General features: G+C 45.1%; 1 protein-coding gene across 1 annotated transcript in view; it reads right to left on the bottom strand.

Moving 5' to 3' along the window:
• Nucleotides 1-1071, bottom strand: part of PLXNA4 (plexin A4) — a 463197-nt gene extending 462126 nt beyond the window's left edge. The window contains exon 1 of the mRNA XM_027101899.1: nucleotides 990-1071. The gene's annotated coding sequence lies outside the window, so the exon portion shown is untranslated. The remainder of the gene's footprint in view (nucleotides 1-989) is intronic.
• Between the last annotated feature and the right edge of the window lie 10963 nt (nucleotides 1072-12034).

Genomic DNA, 12034 nt, shown 5'->3' with positions numbered 1-12034 from the left:
AAAGTGAGGGAGGAAAGAAGCCACGAGGAAGAGTAAGAAGGGAAGAGGTGCCTGTACTGAGTCGGCGCAGAAGGAGCCACAGACCACGCCTCTGGGAGTTTCCGGGGACCGTGCAGAGACCCAAGGTGACTTCTCTCCTCCTTAACATCTCCCCCCTATTCTCCTTCCTCAGGCTTGAAAGGGCTTCCTCCCAAAGCACTCCTGTCTGCAGGCTTTGCAAACGCTGGGTGTCCCTTGTGGACCCCCCATGGTCACAGCCCCAAGGCCACAGTGGTGCTTGATAGTTAAGAGCCAGGGAGATGGGTTTCCCTGGTGGCACAGTGGTAGAGAATCCGTCTGCCAAAGCAGGGGACACGGGTTCGAGCCCTGCTCCAGGAAGACCCCACATGCCGCAGAGCAACCAAGCCTGTGTGCCACAGCTGCTGAGCCCGTGCACCACAACTACTGAAGCCCACGTGCCTAGAGCCCATGCTCCGCAACAAGAGAAGCCACCGCAATGAGAAGCCCGCGCACTGCAACAAAGAGTAGCCCCCGCTCGCCACAACTAGAGAAAGCCGGCGCGCAGCAACGAAGACCCAGTGCAGCCATAAATAAATAAATAAACAAGATTTTTAAAAAAGCCAGAAAGACCCCACTGTGTGCATCTGTCCCCAACCCTGCATTCAGTGACACTATGCTGATAGCTGGAAACCAGCCATGGTGGAAACATTTACACCAGGGGGATCAGCATACACTGCAAACCAGGGCTCTTATCTTTGTGGAGAGCCAGTTCTTAAACCTTTCCCAACACAGCACTGGGCAGGGCTAGCGACGGGCCAAGATAAAGCAGGTGAGTGCAGACCAGGCCTGCTGATCTGCTCAGATGACTGTTCATGGGTGCCCAGCAAACGCAGCACCCACATCAGCGCAATTCAGTGTCGCTCTGGGCAGAGAGGGTTCCCTTCCGCCCATGCCCCACCCCTAGATCGTGAGAAAATGTTACTACATACCTTTTCTAGTAGTTGTTTTTCCCAAGTCCTGTGTCTAAGGAGCCTTGTCTCATATTTTTTGACACTAGAATCAAGAAAGAAAGTGATGTCCTTTCCCTGCTAGGCAAACTGAGGCAAGGGATGTTGAAGTGACACATCTCAGGTTACACAGGAATCTGAAATGTAAACCTGTGCACCGGTCAGTTACTCTCTCCACTTCAAACTTAAGATGAATACCTTGGGTTTGGCAACAATTCTATTTTCATTCCCTCAAAGCACTGCTGTTAAAATTACGTTACACCCATGCAATAGAACACAGTATAGATCTCAAGCAAATGAAGTAAATCTATGTAATCGATGCTCTGAAAAAAAATGCAGAAAGGTATTTGTGTATATGTTTGCATATTTTTGAATGTAGAGAATAGTGCATACATATCTATATAGTTTTATATATACACAGAACATTTTGGAAGGATACAAAAAACACTTACCAGCAGAAACCTCAGAGTGGGAGCCAGGGTGACATATATTTTATTGTTTCATTGTATATCTTTTGTTCTTTTTGACATTTTACCCTGTGCAAGTATTACATTCTCCATTTTTTAAAAAAGCTAGTTTAAAAGGAACAAAAAAATACTGCCGCTAAAAGCATCTTCATCACACCACTCTCTCTCCTCGAATCCAGCCAACCACTCCTCCATCCCATCTGTATCATATCCAAGCTTGCTTTTTGTTCTACTTTCCAACTATCTGCTCCATCTTGCTCCAGGCCCCACGCTTCTCTGGGCTGCCATGAAGGTACAGAGCAGCCTGTCTGCCCAGCACGATGGGGTAAACATCCCAGAGAAGTCCTCATCTCTCATTTCCTAAAGACCAGCCAGCGTTCTACTTGGCCTGAGGACTTCTGTTTGGCACTAGCTGATTAGAAGGAGATTCCAGGAATGATGCAGAACATCCTTTCCATGCTAAAGTAACTTTAGAGCAAGTCAAAGGCAGTTTTCTTCTCCACCGTGGTCAGTAAACTCATGGACACTAACACCCAGCAATGGTACAGGCTGAACATATGATGGTGCCAGGAGGCGTTTAGATATTCACAGGTAAAAAGCTCCACACTGAGTTGTTAATCTCAGCAGGAACAGTGTAGGGGCAGGTAAAGGACTAGAGACAGGCAAACCTCATTCTACTTTGGAAAGGGTGAGAATAATGTATTGATAAGTTCTGAAAACTACAAACAAATGAGCTGGGTCCAGATATTGACCACTGGCTCAGTAAAGGGCAGACATATGATTATTTAGAAAATGATATGGTGAGCACTAAGAAAAGGCCTGGCATTGCCAAGAACAAACCCTACCAGGTTGGTCTTGTTTTCTAATTCAACGAAGTGGTGACGCTTTCACATCAAGGAAGTATAAGAGAGAATATCTGAATTGCATCAAGGACTCTTTAATAAGACCCTTGTAGCGCATGGGGTTATGTGGGCTGGAAGGATTAGCTGATTGAATGGTGAGACCCCAAAGAGGGTCCTCAACGCATCAAGACAGCGCGGAGGAAGGTTTTCTTGGGATCTGTATCAGAGCTCTGTTCTCAAACTAATCCTGTTCTACAAATGTACTAATAACTTGGATAAAGATGGAAGAGACACAATCATCAAATTTGCCTATGACTGCAATGAAAAAACAATAAATATAAGTATTTACAATCCTCCCCTGGCTAAGGAGAAAGAAACCTTTGCTTAATACTGGGCGTTTTTGGTGTTAATAAGGCATTTTGATGTTGACCTGGGGGCACCATGCTGAGGAATGAAAAAGTGAGAGAAGCTGAACTGACCTACATTTGAAAATATATGGAGCTCTCCAGAAAGAAAAAGGATGTGGCCAGGGGGAAAGAATGGAGCAGCACCCTGGGGGGGAAGGGGGCATGAGGATGGGTGGCAAGAAGGTGGGAGGAAGGCTGTGAGCACGGGGACCCCGGAGGGACGTGAGCATCGGTCACAGAAAGGGGTTTTTAGGAAGCCTTTCAGAGTACATGATGTAATTCCTTCTTTTGATGCCTCCTCAAGAGACTATCAGTAGAAAACTCTGCAATTTGTCAATGCTTTGAAAAGGTTGATTTTGCATTTCTTTTGGATATATCGTCAAGTTGGGATGGATCTTAAGGCAGAATCAAGAAGACCCCGTTTTATTCAGGCTACAAGTGCATGATCAAAGCCCCTCAGCATAAAATAGACTTTCTGAATTCGAAGATAATTTTGCATGCTGAAATTATGGGGCAATTTTTAACAAAATGAAATGTAATATAGATACGACCGAGGTTCTATATGTGCGCATAGGAAACAACTCTGCAAATACAGGATCAGGGAGATGGGACCACATTTTTTTTTAAAGTATAAGCTAACGTTGACAATAAGCTCTCTATGCGACTCAACAGTGAGAGGCTGCCAAAGTCGATGGAATCACAAGCTATATTATTAGAGAATGGAGTCCCAAAGCGGACGGTGACAGCCCTGCTCTGCTTTGAGACAGTTAGACCACACCTGAATTACTGCTCCAGGCCCCACGCTTCAAGAGTGGTCAAGCCCGGGCTTCCCTGGTGGCGCAGTGGTTGAGAGTCTGCCTGCCGATGCAGGGGACATGGTTTCGTGCCCCGGTCCAGGAAGATCCCACATGCCGCGGAGCAGCTAAAAGAGTGGTCAAGCCCAAAAGGGACTTAAAATCCTATTATATTTGGAACAATCAAAGATGCTGGTGATGTCCAGCTTCAAGAAAGTAAGGATCAAGGAAACATGACAGATTCAAATATTTGGGAAGGGTTGCTGAATTAGCTCTGTAACTTCAAGATATTGAAGTAGGATCAATGAATAGAATTTATCTTATGTAGAGATATTTTGGCCCAATATAAGGAATGCCTTTCTAATAGAGCTCTCTAAAGACAGAACAGATTTTCTTGGGTGGTAGTGAGTTCTCCATCACTGGATGTATTCAGACAGGAAGGAGGGGCTGCTTAGGTGAAGACTGGAGTTTGGATGAAATAACCTCTGATGTCTCTAAGGGTCTGAGGTTTTAGTTGTTTTGTGTTTATTGTTGTATCCTCCACAGTGCCACGGGCTTTGCTTTGACTCAGTAAATGTTTACTGAATTAAACTGCAATGATTTGAGGGTAACATCTAGGAAAGATAACCAAATCCAGCCCCAACCATCACCGAGGAGAGGAATCAAGGGTGAAGTCGGTCAGAGAGTGAGATGAAGGGCATGAGTAGACACACAGCTAAGTTAAACCCTGCCTCTTCCTCGCTCTGCAGCCGTACACCTCATTCACCAGGTAGACCGTCTTTTGCCCGGTACAGGCCTGTATGGAACCATTTTCCATCATTCACTCATTGAACACTCATAAAATCCAGAGTTCTGAATTTTTATTTTTTTCCTTTGGCTTTCAAACTACCCCCCACTCCATTCCTTCCTCCCCAGGTCCCCAGTCTTTCTTTTTGGGCGCCCACATTGCTTTTCTCCCCCTTTCCCTTAGTTTCTTCCTACTCCAGTGGGGGATCCTTATCATTCTTCTATTCCTACCCCTTTAACCTCAGAAGCTTTCTATGGCTACCAAGGGCCTGACTACCAGCCCAGGGATCCTAGTGTCTCAGAGAAGTCACAGGTAATGGGCTCAGGGTCAGCTTGTGTCATCTGGTCGCAGGGACTGTAACCTGAGGACTGGACAGGTTTTTGTCCTACATCTGACTACACTGTGGACGTTCAACAGCCTGTAATGACTGCTCCTTCATCCTCTAGTTTGTCTTAAATGATCCGAACAATGGCATTCTCATCACCGCCCCCGACCCCCAGGGGGAAATTATTCCACTGTCGAAAGCGCCTCTCTGTAAAGGAGTGTTGTGGACTTCTTCTGCAGGAGTTCCAAACCTTCAGTCTGTTCCCTTTGTCATTCCTAATTATGCTTCCTCCCATATTAACAGGATTATTGACACTTCATCGTTTTGTTCTGTAAATAAAACTAAAGCATCCTATCGCTTCTGCTCCAGTGATTTCATCAGCGCCTTTCGGGCCTGGTCATAATTTCCCTTCCTGATTCGTCATGCTTAATCAGGCATAAAGCTACAGTAAGAGAGAATATATCTTAAGAAAGAAAGAAGGAGTGAGTGATAATGATGGTGACAATGATAAGGATTTCGTCCAAAGACCAAAGCCAGATATCACAGGTTTTCATGAGACTGTAAAGGTTCTGTAAGATTTCATGTTGACTGTAGAGTGAAATAGGCCAAGGGGATACTCTGCAGCTCATATCATGTTTAGGATCATCCATTCAATAAACATTTATGAAGTGCCTGCCATATGTCACTGCGCTACGGATCAAAGCTGCTTCAGGCATAGTCCCTACCTTAGGGGTTTTCAGGTGAATGGGAGACAACATAGTAAGCAAATCAGTGCAGCAATATGTTATCGATGCTAAGATATAAGTATTCGCCAAGTAACAGGGGAATTAGGAAGAGAGTGTCAATTCAGAAAGCAATTCTTCTTGACTCTGATCATAACACCACACTGAAATTATAACTATTCATTTTCTTATTAATAGTGCCTCTGCTGTTATAATATTTTTAAAATAAGGCTCATCTCAGTGAGAAATAATAACAACATTAATATACGTTCTAATCAGAAGGATTTGGAGTAAGAAGCTACATTTGAGGCGTGGGCAGGGGGAGGGTAGGAATGAACAATAAGGGTCAGCAAGCAAGACGGGTTGCAAAGGATGCAGGTGAAAGAAAAAATAAGTGTATGTTCTTCAATGTCAGAATTTTAAATTATAGACATTTGATGATGGTACAATATTTACGTAGCACTTGCATAGACGTGCTGATCACCTTACCTTTTAATATCCCCGTTTCATAAATACTGAACAATTCCCCCAGGGAATAAAACCAAGGACTCACATGGGCAGGTAGTTCATATCCATTCATTTTTTTTTTTTTAATGTTGAAGATCTTATTGGCTTTATTCAGTGATTTATGAATCAGACAGCACCCAATTTAACAGATAAAAAGGAGCTCCCTATACATTCTTTCTCTGATTCATTTCTTATATGAATATATTCCTAGTTCCTCCTAGGTGCCAAGTTCTAGTGCTGGGAATAAGATAGAGCCCAGGACAGTAGGTCCCTGATCTTGTACAGTGTGCACTGCGGATGAAGGCAAGAATGAACCAGTTAAATGAATGAACAGGGTAATTTCAGGTAGTGGTTTGTTCTATGAATAATAAGAGAATATGGTGCTGTGAGGTGAGGAAAGGTTTCTCTCAGGTGGTAACCTCTGAGCTGAGGCTTGAAAGACAAGAAGCAACCAGCCAGGGGAAGACGTGGGGAGAGGAAGGAGTCAGTACAGGGGCCCTGAGGTGGAATGTAGAGGAAGAATAATCCTCACTTCCAAAGAAGGCAAGCTTTCGAACCATGCGAGAGTCAGTGTGGGCAGAACTTTGCAAGGGAAAGAAATGGAGCAAAAGCCCTTAGAAACACACGAGCAAACAGAACAGCATACGCATCCAGCTGCTTAAAAGACATTTAATATCTCACATGAGTAGCCTGGAGTTAGGTGGTTCCTGGTCTAGTGCAGGGACCCCCTGAGGTTACCAAGGATCCAGCCTCTTTCTATTTCATCTGTGTCTCATCCTTGGCAAGTCGCATTTTTGCCCTTAGACTTAACTTAAGCCCCAAAGAAAGGCAAAGAAGCAGTGCCAGAAAGCTCTTCGGGTGTTGCTCTCCCTTCTAACAGCAAGTAGAGCGTTTCAGAATGCTTCCATATACCTGACTGGCAAGAACTGGGTCACATAGCCACTCCAAGCTGCAAGGGAGGTTGTGAAATGAGTGTCTGGCAAAGAACAGGATTACTAACACTGATTTGGACTAATCGAGATCCCAAGAGTCACCCCCTGCAGATTGGATCAACGTGGAGAGCCTTGGAACAGACGAAGGAGGGAATAGCGGGTCATAGGAACGCAGGGCTATTCACTGGGGTCCCTTGTCAGGGTAAGAGGGGAGAAGGAGGGAGTATAGAGTAATGGAAAGACCCCAAGATCTGGAATCAGAAGACATGGGTTACAATCCCCCCTCTGGGAATATTACCCAAACCAATTTCAGCCAGAGTTCCTTCATCTATAAAATGGAAGTGACAACAGCACCTACCTGTCAGGCAGGCTGTGAGGAACAGAAATTGTCAGAGTGGGTTGTTAAGTACTTAGCGTGTTCCCAAGACTCTATGGGGATGCAGGGAGAAAGTATTAGAGTAATTTCCATTTCTATTTATTCTTCTCAGCCCTTAAGCATATCAATATATACTGTTATATATTATATAATAGTACATAATATATAAATATCATACTATATAAATAATATATCATAATATATGCATATAATATACATACTACACTACAATAAATGTACATATGTTGGGACCACTCAAAAAACTCACTGATAAGCCTCCAGTGTTTTAAAATAAACAGTTTGGAAACACTTCTTTAAAGTACACAATGCATGTAAGGTACTTAGCACAGGACTGGGCATGTATTGAGCCTTCAGAGAAGGCTGGTGGCCAAGCTGCCTTTCAGATGCAGTGGGATTGCGATTTTTACTGGCACGAGCAGGCATCTGTGACAGTCCCTCCCAACTCCGCTCTCAAAATGCTGCACATCATGTATTCTTCTGCCACCTCAAATCCCTCTCCCAGAAAACAGGATTACAAGCCATGCACCAGGCAAGCGGCTCCCAGGAGCCATTATCGTGTAGCTTCCCCAACCCCTGGCATCTTCTCTTTGGCCAGGTGGGCACTTCTGTGAAGGGGTGAACAAAGGCAAGGAGGAGGGGAAGCCAAGCCAGCCAGGGGATGAGACCTGCTGGCAGGGGAAGGAAAAGGAGAAGGCCCCTGTGGGAGGGGACAATTAAAACTCAAATGGGGTTTGCGAATATTCTGTGCAATTCCTCTCTCCCTGTGAACCCTGCCTCCCATTAGCATGGACGAATGAGAAATGCACGTATCTCCTTTTCATCCACCCTCATCTTTCTTTGCAGGGACTCCGGGCACTTTAGGAAGAACATCTCTTTCCTGCCCTGAACATCACCTCTGCGGTGGGCATGGGTAGAGAAATAAAGTCACAAGGTCACTGAGTGGTTCAGCTAGAATACACCCAGGAGTCGTGACAGCCGATTGAAATCACTTTTCTCATTAAAAGTACAAAGATAAAGCCTCCTTTATAAATACGAGGTCCTTAAATATTATCTGTGGCCATCAGTTCTGCTGGCAGTGCAGGCAGTGTTTGTTTATTTAATTTAACCTTTTCTTCCCCTCTAAGCTTCTGGGTTTGCCTTTAAAAACCCAGGCTAAGCTCTCACTTAACGATTTGACCGGCTCCCCTTTAGCTCCCTTTAAACGAGCTGCCGATAAAGGAATAAACTTGCTGAAGAAATAAGCAGTAAGCCCCCTGAACACTGTAGTCCTTTATGCTGCCGCTGTCCAGGCTGAAGGCCCTCTCAAATGAATGGAGAGATAACGCTAATGGAATTACACATTGTGACTGGATCAGGGGCTGCCACGGGAAGATAAATACCAAAGGAAGGCTAAGGCATTTAATCAAAAATAAACCCCCTGCGTGTCCCCTTTTTTTCCTTCAGAGTTAAAAAAACAAAAACAAAACAAAACACGAAAACCCAAGGCCTTGATTTGCCACATATATTACTTCACTCCCTTTCTGCTATTATTCCAAATTATTTGGTTTAGGGGAGGTCCCACATACACACACATTTGGAAGCAAATTAAATTAGTAAGAGCCACCCACCCAACATGTGTTTACAGTGATGTAAATGACACCGTGGCAAACCTCTCAGAAGATAAACTGTATGTGGATTAATTCCTGGAGATGATATAGCGCTTATCTGTTTTGTTTAGGCTCAATTTTAAATAAGATAAAATTGTTGGGCCCTGTGATCTGCCTGGTGAAGCTGTTTACCGCATAACTGACATGCAACGGGGGCTGTTACGAATATAGATTAGCAAGTGGCAGCGGCTGGTGGTCGCCTCCTTCCTGCTCACCCCTGCTCCCCTCGAGTGGCATTAGTGACGCTCACAGAGCATGGGTCTGACGTCCCAGCTCGGACCTGGGTCCAAAAAACAAATAACTCCATATAATGGTAATCTGTCCTCTTTGGGGTCTCATGATGTGTCCTGATTCATTCTAAGATTAAAATGAATTTAGCGACACCTCTCTAAGGAACCCGTGACATCCAGAGCTTATTTTTGTAAGTAACAGAAGTGGATTCTGCTTCTCTTACACAAACAGGGGGCTTACAGGAAGAATATCAGGGACTCATAGGAGTGGGATGCCAGGGGCTTCTGGAGGATGACCAGGAAGAGGCTCGGCGAGGCCAGCCTACAGGAACAGGCTAGTTGGAGTGTTGCTGCGGCCTCTGCGTCATGGCATCACTTACTCAGGGGACAAGGCCCAGGAGAATGGGTCTGACGGGCTGAGTCTAAGGCGTGTGTCTATCTGGCTACCTGGAGATAGAAGGAGGGTCCGCCCTTTCAGATCGGAGAATGGGATACACATACTATCTTCTAAGGAAGTACCACACAATAGGAAACTCTCCAAGAGGGAGATCAGGTGCTCATGAAAAGAGGTGGAATGATGGGCACCCCCAAACTGGCAAGTGACTCCTTTACTAGGGCTGAGAAAAACATGCTTGGGACCCCTTGTTTAGTCTGACGTCAAGTAGGAGACAGCTTGCAGTAATGAAAAGAGCTCTTAAGGATGAATTAGGAGTCCCAGACCTAGGCTTGGGTGCTAAGGCAGATCTGTCTGAGCTGAGGCAAGTCCATTTCCCTCTAGCTCACTCTTATGGGTTGAATTATGCCCCTGCCAAAATACGTAAGTTAAAATCCTAACCACCCGTACCTCAGAATTGATCTTAATTGAAAATACGGTCATTGCAGGTGTAATTCATTAAAATGAGATCACACTGGAGTAGAGTGGGCCCCTAATGCATAATAATTTATACAAAGGGGAAATTTGGACACAGACACATGGGGAAAATGCCATGCTCTCCATAACTGGAGTTATGTTGCCACAAGCCAAGGAACTACTAGAAGCTAAGAGAGAAGCCTGGAATAGATCTTTCTCTAGTGCCTTCAGAGGGAGCCTGGCCCTGCCGACACCTTGATCTCAGACTTCTAGCCTCCAGAACTGTGAGACAATAAACCTCTGTTAAGCCACACAGTTTGTGGTACTTTGTTACAGTCGCCCTAGGAAGCTAATGCACTCAGCTTCTGTAAGGGGAGTGGGTTGGATCTGGTTTGTGACTTTCAAACTGAGTCTTGACTTGAGTTTGAACTTCCTCAGAGTCCTAGGAGTTCTTGGCAGCATCCTTTGAAAACTAAGAGGCCAGGTGATCTCCAAACCCCCTCCAGCGCTCTCTAAATTAAAGCCCTTTTAAGTTTGGACAAAGCAGTGTTCAAATTTTTGGAAAGGATGTTCCAGGGGCATTTTTTTTCTCTAGCTGTGTGGATAAGCTAGTGCCTTAATTGGCCCCATGCCAGTCTCCATTCCACACACACCCGCCCTGCTTTAGCAGCCACTGAGCCCCAGGAAAATGAGGCGACTTCATCCAGTTTGCAGATTTCTTGGTCTAGTCCAGTGACATGTCCACTCAGACACATACATCTTTGCTGGGCTTGGATCCTGGAGACTCCATCCCATTCTAGACCCTGATCCAGCCAGTCGGAAGGTTCTGTGACCTACCACTCCCTCTTCTCCCTACATCAATCCCCAGTATCCAGAGGCCATGTCCCACGCCTCATAGAACAATATATACCCCTTTGAGATGTATATGATGTCTTTGTTTCTATCTTTAAACAGAGGAAGAAAGATCATGATGTCACAAATATTTGGGGGTACCAGGCACCATGCCAGACCTGATCGCACACACGTTAGAAGGCTCTACGTGACGTCATGATGCTGTGGGGACTGACCAACTATCTGTCTCCCAGGCTAGACTGAAACCTCCATGCAAATGGGAGCCACTGTGCCACTTGGGTTTGAATCCTCAGATCCAGGCAGACAAACCGTTAAGTGCCACAGCTGAAGATCCAAAGAGCTATCTCCTTCCTGAAGCCTATGGTATTTTAAAACCTGGGAAAAAGGGGTGCATTCACAACATCCAGACTCCACGTCACAGCAGAGAGGAAGACTTGCCCAGCTCCGCTCGCCCGACCTGACTCTGCTCCTGCATCAGTAGATCTGTGACTCCCACGCAGAGGGAGATCTCCAAGAGACAAAGAAACAGAGGCTGCCGTTCTTTCTTCCTGCAAGTTTTGTCACAAAATTGTTTCATACATACATGAACAGTTTAAAAATTACTGAAGTGAACACACAGATACCCTCCACTCTCTGCCCAACGGTCATTATCCCTCAGGCACATTCGTAGGCATCGTGAAATGTCACTTCTGGATACTTCAGCGTATCTCTCTTGGGAATAAAACATTATCTTACTTAACTGCCATACCATTATCACACGTAATAAAATTAATAATAATTCCATAATATTATCAAATATCAAGTCTACATTCAATTTTTTCCATCACCCTAAGGAACGTCTTTCACAGTTTTGTTGGTTTCTAATCAGGATCCAATCAAAGTTCACACGCGGCATTTGCTTGTTGTGTCTTTTGATCCTCCTTTAATTCAGCATAGTCCTCTAATGCCTTTCTTTCAGGACACTGACTTTTTGAGGATCCTGGGCTCAAAAATGAAATGTTTTCCGTTCGCACACTGTCTGTTTCTTCCTGGTGTTGTGTGACTTGTCCCTCTATCCCCTAGAGGCGGCCGCCATCTTGACCTACCAAAAACTCTGATTGTGAATTTAAGCTAAGATGGAAACAAGGCTGGATGGTCCTGTTCTACAGTCCCCTGATCTCTCTTTCCACCAAGGGCAGGCTCCACACCAGCATCTCCACCATGGCACTGCCACTCAGTCCTGCCAAGCCACTGCTCCAGGACCACTGCACAGCAGTGCTCTCCCTTCTC

This window comes from Aethalodelphis obliquidens, unplaced genomic scaffold (assembly GCF_003676395.1).
Source record: "Aethalodelphis obliquidens isolate GAN/ISIS:26980383/991018 unplaced genomic scaffold, ASM367639v1 scaffold5, whole genome shotgun sequence".
Classification (NCBI taxonomy): domain Eukaryota; kingdom Metazoa; phylum Chordata; class Mammalia; order Artiodactyla; family Delphinidae; genus Aethalodelphis; species Aethalodelphis obliquidens.
Note: the sequence above shows the minus strand (reverse complement) of the source record. Positions and strands in the feature narration are given on the sequence as shown.